Source organism: Mytilus californianus, unplaced genomic scaffold, assembly GCF_021869535.1.
Source record: "Mytilus californianus isolate M0D057914Y unplaced genomic scaffold, xbMytCali1.0.p SCAF_7, whole genome shotgun sequence".
Classification (NCBI taxonomy): Eukaryota; Metazoa; Mollusca; class Bivalvia; order Mytilida; family Mytilidae; genus Mytilus; species Mytilus californianus.
The window spans coordinates 57,604,685-57,613,543 of record NW_026262723.1 but is presented as its reverse complement, the minus strand read 5'-3'; the positions used below and the strand labels follow the sequence as shown (position 1 = coordinate 57,613,543).

Sequence of the window (8,859 nt, the reverse complement as noted above, 5' to 3'; positions counted from 1 at the left end):
ATTACACTGTGTACTCAACTTGCATAACTTTTGTATGACGATGATAACAACTGTAATGTTAACTAAAAATGGATTCAAAAGTCCTTGATATGTTATATGTTATATGAATTGGTTATCTCAATATGCCATCAAAACACGCGCAGAAAAATACAATACTTGTCGAAAAGGTCAACAACGGCATAAGGATTTAATAAATTGTGTGTTTATAATAGATTGAAATGTACTTTTGCATTGAAAAAAATTATTTCAATTTCTATAAGAATTATTGTTTCTTAACAAAGTTATGTAGTGGAACATTAATGTTGAAGTTAGTCATTACCCCGATATTGCGACGAAAAATCGTTATATAAATGTGTGCATTTATATATGTTGTAACATGCTTTACGATAAGTGTCATTTTGAAGTGTGTCCGCCATATAGATCTGTGCAAACACAATTGTTATCGAAGTATTATTCTTCTGTGCTTGGTTATCATAATTTTGTGCATTTATTGCAAGTGGTTAGTGAGTCTTCTTATTGTCAAGTTGACGTTGAACAGAAAATCTGATGTCCAGCATATGTCATATTTATGATATACCTTACCGTCATAAAATATTTAAGTGAAAAAATATTAGCGAAAAAAAATTATATAACGTCAAAAATGAATCAACTCATTTATTAAAATTATTCGTTACTATACCTGTACATACTACATAAAAACTCTCAAAGCCTAGCAAGTCAACCTCATTTAAGGATGATAGTGCTCGTAACAACAAACAAATCAATCGTATACACCACAGTCGTGACGAATTTTGTCAAACCTTCACAGAAACCTACTCGTTTAGTGTACTATTGCAGCTCCTCTTTTATTTCTTCATCAGAATGATTATTTGGTGGTTAACTTTCAGATATATCTGCACGCTATTAAACATTTGCTTCGGAAAACCCACCTGAACTCCTTATTACAATTTATTGAAACGTTCTCATAACCTTAATCCTCAAATTCTGAAAGGGTCTTGTTATTAATCCATATAATACAAATAATTAAATAAAAAAGCATATACCACTGATACAAGATGGTAGATTAGTGTAACAGGATAAAATGATCCACTGTAAACCATTTTAATCGAATCCACACTTTCACCGAAATCCAAACATTCCTTTTTTCAAACTGTTTAGTTTTGTTTTACAATGCATTATGAATCACAATTGACACTAATGTTGCGAAACAGTGACGCTTTCATTTACTTAACTTATGTTATTTTCTAAAATTCGATTTGTGGTTTTGATGAATATTCATCGTTTAAAAATGCATAACCTAGAGATGTTTAGTTTGAGTAAACTTGTGTCTGTATTAACTTTTATATCATTAATTATGACAGTGATAATAATTATGCTATGTAATTTATCATTATTGTCTATTGTGCTTTCCAATTATGGTTGATTGTTTTGTAATCATTAAGAGTTGTGTATAATAAATAAAGAATGGAAAATATATTTCATCTCCTTCTAGATGAAAAGAAATTGCCTATTTGATGGAGAATATAAAAAAGAAGATGTGGTATGATTGCCAATGAGACAACTCTCCACAAGAGAATAAATGACACAGAAATTAACAACTATAGGTCACCGTACGGCCTTCAACAATGAGCAAAGCCCATACCGCACAGTCAGCTATAAAAGGCAAAGAAAGGAAATGTTGCAACTAAGGCTGTTTCCTTTCGGTTCAAAGCTATGTCCCTCCCCAATGTCCATTCCATACACCAAAGATGATTATCCTACTGTTTATAGAATATGAGAAACGATCATAATCATGAAGACTTAACATTGATCACTTATTCATTAAATGAGGTCAAGGTCAAGTGAACCCAGCCTGACGGAAAAGTATTCCATGCACTGAGTGTGCATACCAAATATAGTGGTCCTATTACTCATTGTTCAAAGTATCTGAGGTATTGACCTAGCGAGATCTAGTTAACCTACTGCATATAGTATCTGAGAAACCGACCTATTCACGAAAACTAAACCGTTGATCAATGAACAATGAAATGTAGTCTAGGTCAGTTGACCCTTTTGAAGGACATATTTGTCGAAATGATTCTATATACGAAATATTGTTGATGATATAACTTATTACAATTGTAATAAGAGTGCATATGCCGAAATTCTCATTATCTGATTATGCTTCAGTTTTATGTTGAAAGTCTGTAACTTGTACTTCAGGTATCGCATAAACCAAATAAGATAAAGGTCAGTAAAAAGTGTCAGAAATGAACACCTTACAATTATTTTATATACTGAATGCAGGTGACTTATGACTTACTAATTTGAGAAATATATTTCATTTCGTTTGAAATTGGGTTTTTCCTATTTGTTATTTGTAGGAATTATCTATAGATGGGAACTATTATATACTAGTTCTGCAACAGTATTAACTATTTATGATGTTACATGCATAATTTTTGCGATTTCTACGGTTGGGTTTTTATGGTATTACATACAGTTGGCCATTTAGATGTATTGGTATCAAAGCTGCTGGCAGTTACGTCCTATCGAAGTTAGTCACATTAGTATATATACAGTTGCTGCTACCTTTATTACATGTATTTATATGCTTGTTGAATGGTAGAAATCTGTACAATTAAAATAAAAATTGTATCTCAAGAGAAAATAATATGTTAATGCGAGCAACTAATCTTATTTCGGTGTTTGTCTTGTTTATAGCCAATTGAATTTAGATTAGAAATACTTGAAATTTCGACGAGCAGGGCGAGGGAGAATTTAATGGGAACTAATATGATTAAGTGTGAGCTACTGCTCACTAATTTAAACCACCTTTTCAGTGAACAGAAATATATACATATACCAAACAAAGTGGAAACAGACAACAGCAAGAAGGTTAAGCTTACCAATATTCAAGTGGGTATCAAATACACAGGCCAAAAAGCTAGATTTGTATTTGTTTAGAAAAATGTAGCAAACATTATATATATATATGCATAAACTCAAAAAAACGTACCTGTATCTGGAAAGCAGGAAAAAGATATATGACTTATCTGAAAATTTGTCACTGAAATTTTATCAAAATGAGGTTTGATACCAAAAATCAAGAGTTTTGACTTCAGAATTGCTCAGACTTTGAAAATGTGACAGAAACTTAAATATTCTTGAATGTGCTTCAATGTAAAGAATGCATATATGTGGCAAACATGAAAAAGACAAATAAGTGACAGATTGAAAATGTATCACATGGTATAGCTTACCAATGAAAAGTTATTACTAATTGACTGCCCTGTTCGCCATTGGCGTTATTATCAAGCTCTTATTTGTAGTTCCTGGGAGAAAAAGGGAAATATCTTATATGTGCATTAGGTTAAGGCATACATGTTTGATGCAAACAAGATATATTTCAAAATATGGATTATCTACAGACAAATAATTCACATCCAATTGACCGCTTAGGTGCTGTTTTTTCTATAAAAAAATATGTAACATGAGGTTTCTAAGAACCTGAATCGCTCATCTAGAACTTTTTATGTAGATCTTGCATAAATGATCATTTTTTATGTTTACAGTTTACTCTATTTATTATGTTTTGAGTTAATAACACTGGACACTTTTAATTTGCAAAACACTCATTTGCAAATCCGCCGCCGCCTCTCCTTAGACCTACAGTGTCGTGTAAATAACCAAAATGTGCGGAATTACATGGGATTCAATAATTTCATTGCTTTTCTGCTGTTATTATTATATATATTTTGTAATTTGATTTAGAAAAACATGGGATTTTCAATATCCCATGGGATAAGGCAAATCCCATGGGATTGACCATTATCCCATGGGATTTTGGTTAAATCCCATGGGATTTTTTTGGGTCCCATGGGATAATTGTAGTCCCATGGGATATTTGTTGTCCCATGGGACAAAAAAAATCCCATGGGACTATAATTATCCCATGGGATTTTTAATATCCCATGGGACAAAATAAAATCCTATGATTCAAATTATAAATATACAGTAAATAAATGTGTATGTTACAATGAATTCTGTTCGGTAGTAAATTGTTTTAAGATGAATCTTTTTAGTTGAATATTTTTTTTTTCCTTGGAAATGTTAATGCAATTATATTGTTCTATAACTGTTCAAATCTAAACTTTTAAACAACAAAGCAGATAATGTAAGTATCAATATATGTTTATTTATGAATTCTAGAACACTTTTTTGAAACACAATTTTTTCCCATTTGAAATCAATGAAAACTCTATTAATAGGCTTAACATACTAGTAGCTTTTTACATAAATCTAATTTTTTTTTCAGGATATCCCTCCAACCAAAAAATTAATAGTTTCTTATCATCCAGCATTGTGTGATCATAATGTATAGTCCACTTTTTTGCCATTCAGCACAGAGCATTGTCATTATTGTGGTTTTAATATCTTTAGATATTTAATAGAACTGCAATTCATTGGCTGAGTGATGAAAATAATAACTGATCTGACTTTTGTCTTTGAATTTATTTTGGTCATGTTTCTGTGTTTTCTCCTTCTATTCTCAGTGATGAATTCCAATCCTTCTGAAAAAGAACCAATAAAATCCGAAGTTATGGATAATAAAAAATTGTACACATACATGTAGCAAGAACATATGATTTTCAATAAAAATAGCTATGCGGTATGGATTTTACTGATTGTTGAAGGTTGTCCAGTGTCATCAGTTGCTAACCTCCTACATCCTTTGGTCTCTGATGGAGAGTTGTCAAAGTAGCAATATACCACATCTTCCTATTCTAATATTTTATAACAATCAATTTATGTATTCTTCTTTATAACATTTGGGTATTTTCCCCAGTTATATATATATAGATCAATGTTAAAACTTTAGGCAATTACAATAAAATTCCATTTTTCACAAGAATTTGCAATGTATTATACAGAAAGCCAACAATAGAAACAGCACTTCTTTAAGCTTCTGAAGTTCTGAAAGAGTTCCACTTGTGTTTTATTTCAATTAGAAAATACATTGAACTCTTTGGACATGTTGGAAATTATAACATTGATACAAAAAATTATATTGGTTTTTTTTTCTTATTTTTGTGTTGTTCGGTTGCTGTCTCATTTTTATATATGGTTATACATATATCCTAAATCTTCTTTTTTATATACTTAATCATTAATACACAATGTAGTAAAAATGGGATATTTTTTATTTTGATAATCTCAAAACATTATTATTCTATCAAATAACTTATTTCCAAGTTCACAAAACACCAATGTGTCAGATATTAATTTTAAGACATGTATAAACATGATCAACAAGCAGTTGACAGGATGTCATGCAAAAATCTCACTAATATTAAACTTTCACAAAAACTCCATACTCAGCGAGTACTATTAAAGTTCTTAGTACAGGACAAATTCCTAGTACAGGACACAATGCCTGGCAAACACTAGCATGTGTCAATGTCTAGTCAATCATGTAATCAGGCTCAAAATCTTAGTTTGGCACTGAATTTAAAAATTCACCACATAATGAACATGTGTATGAAATTCAACTTCATGGTAAGCTATGTACCTTAACCTAAAACTTTAACCTAAGAATGTACTATAATTTCACATTATGACATTTCTATGTTCAGTGATCCATAAAATCAGGGTGAAAACAGTAAATGTGGTGTTTAATGTATACACAAGAGTGCACCCGCTGAAATGTTGCGCCTTCTTTACTAATCATTGATATCATGTTGATAGTCCTAAATACAAAGCTTTACTACAACTATCACATAAACTCAACATGATCCAAGAAAATGAATTCAAGGTCATATAAACCTGACAAGAAATATATGTACACCTTACAATCATTCAAATTACTAAATACAGTTGACCTACCGGTATTGCTTATAGTTTCTAAGAAGCAGACTTAACCAAGAAAACTAAACATTGACCAATGAACCATGGAAATGAGGTGAAGATCAGATGAACCATGCCAGGCAGACATGTACAGCTTACAATCCTTCCATACAACACATATAGTTGACCTATTGCTTATAGATTAAGAAAAACAGACCAAAACACAAAAACCTAACACTGAGCAATGAACCATGAAAATAAGGTCAAGGTCAAATTAAACCTGCGGGACTGACATGTACATCATAAAATGTTTCCATACACCAAATATAGTTGACCTATTGCATTTAGTGTTAGAAAAAAAGACCAAAACTCGAAAATTTAACTTTGACTACTGAACCATGAAAATGAGGTCATGGTCAGATGACACCTGCCAGCTAGACATGTACACCTTACAATCATTCCATACACCAAATATAGAAGACCTATTGCATACAGTATAAGAAAAACAGACAAAAACACAAAAACTTAACTATAACTACTGAACCATGAAAATGAGGTCAAGGTCAGATGACACCTGCCAGTTGGTCATGTACACCTTACAGTCCTTCCATACACCGAATATACTAGACCTATTGCTTATAGTATCTGAGATATGGACTTGACCACCAAAACTTAACCTTAAAGATAAAAAAGAAGATGTGGTATGATTGCCAATGAGACTACAACTCTACACAAGAGACCAAATGACACAGAAATTAACAACTACAGGTCACCGTACGGCCTTCAACAATGAGCAAAGCCCATACCGCACAGTCAGCTATAAAAGGCCCCGAAATGACAATGTAAAACAATTCAAACGAAAAACTAACGGCCTAATTTATGTACAAAAAATGAACGAAAAACAAATATGTAACACATAAACAAACGACAACCACTGAATTACAGGCTCCTGACTTGGGACAGGCACGTACATACAGAATGTGGCGGGGTTAAACATGTTAGCGGGATCCAAACCCTCCTCCTAACCTGGGACAGTGGTGTAACATTACAACATAAGAATGAACAATAATAAAATGCTCCGCTGGGGCGCAGCTTGATACGACCGCAGAGGTCAAACCCTGAACAGTTGGGGCAAGTATGGACACAACATTCAAGCTTGATACAGCACTGAATTTGGATTGTGATTAAATATTTGACACAGCATAGGTTTCTGACACAGAATGAATGTGGTCTAAGAACTTAAAAAATTTTAATTTACCTATTCAAACCATATCATAATTATTTGCTTTTATATATAAATCAGAAATAACCAATTTAAAATGGAAAATTTTAAAGAAAAAAAAAGGGAAAAAAAATCCCCCCCCCCAAATTTTTTGAACCCCCTTATGATTCATCACCCCAAAACTCAATAACAGCCTTCCCTTTGTGGTATGGTACCTTGCAGTACAATTTCAGAGAGATTCATACACTTGAACACAAGTTATTGTCTGGAAACTAGAAAAATGCTTGTTTTTTGGTCCCTTTTTGGCCCCAAATTCCTAAACGTTTAGGGCAATTACCCCCAAACTCAAACCCAGCTTTCCCTTTGTGATATGGAACCTTGTAGTACAATTCCATAAAGCTCCATACACTTACACACAAGTTATTGTCCTGAAACTAGAAAAATGCTTGTTTTTTGCCCCTTTTTGGCCCCTAATTCCTAAAATTTTGAGGCAATTACCCCCAAAATCAATCCCAGCCTTCCCTTAGTGGTATGGTACCTTGCAGTACAATTTCAGAGAGATTTATACACTTGAACACAAGTTATTGTCTGGAAACTAGAAAAATGCTTATTTTTGGCCCCTTTTTCTAAACGTTTTGGGCAATTACCCCCAAACTCAATTCCAGCTTTCTCTTTGTGATATGGAACCTTGTAGTACAAATTCAGAAAGATCCATACACTTACACACAAGTTATTGTCATGAAACTAGAAAAATGCTTGTTTTTTGGCCCTTTTTGGGCCCCTAATTCCTAATATTTTGAGGCAATTACCCCCCTAAAATCAATCCCAGCATTCCCTTTGTGATATGGAACCTTGTGGTACAATGTCAGAGATCCATACACTAACACACAAGTTATGTCTGGAAGTTACAAAAATGCTTATTTTTGGCCCCTTTTTGGCCCCTAATTCCTTAACTGTTGGTACCATAACCCCCAAAATCAATCCCAACCTTTCTTTTGTGGTATTGAACCTTATGGTAAAATTTCATAGAGATCCATTCACTTAAACTAAAGTTTAACGACGACGCCAACATCATACCAATATACGACCGCAAAAAAAATCAGTTGAAAGAGGCTTAACTCATCAGATGGATAAAAATACAAATACTACAAATACAAGTGGACGTGGCCGGGTACTTGTACATCCAAACAACAAAAAGACACTAAGTACAGATCTGAGAGTACTCGCAGTTACTGACAGCTAGTACAAAGCCACTAACAACTAATAAAAAAAATCATGCATCTAAGACTAAGTTCTTGTTCACTGATCCATGAAATGAGGTCTAGGTCAAGTGAAAACTCTCTGACGAGCATGAGGACCTTGCAAGGTAAGCACATACCAAATATAGTTATCCTATTACTCATAATATTAGAGAAATTAACATTACAAAAAATCTGAACTCTTTTTTCAAGTAGTCAAGTGTCTGCGACAAAAGTTGCAGGCTCGACAAATATACATGAACATTTTAAAGTACTAAATTTTGAGTGTATACATGTAAAACCACAAGTTACTAACTGAAGTTCATGGTGAACTGTAACCAAAAACTTAAAGTGAATACAATTTAGAGAAAGACAGATGGATGCACAAACACTATCATAACAGAGCATAAAACTTACCAAACAAGATGTTTTACATTTATCCTTCAGAAGCAGGAAAACTGAAGTGTTTATTTTCTTTCTCTGCCCTCCATGATATAAACTTCAAATTCATTCATGCAAAATATGAAAATCTGCAAAAGTAGGACCTTGTACTGCAGCTTATCCACATTTTGA

The 8,859-nt window shown here is 32.8% G+C and overlaps 1 long non-coding RNA gene across 1 annotated transcript; it reads right to left on the bottom strand.

The window, feature by feature from the left end:
- Window positions 1–4,157: 4,157 nt before the first annotated feature.
- On the bottom strand, window positions 4,158–8,859 carry LOC127707837 (uncharacterized). Its single transcript, XR_007985039.1, has 2 exons — window positions 8,704–8,859; window positions 4,158–4,553 (listed from the first exon to the last, which is right to left on the bottom strand). It is a non-coding gene; the product is annotated as an uncharacterized LOC127707837 (long non-coding RNA).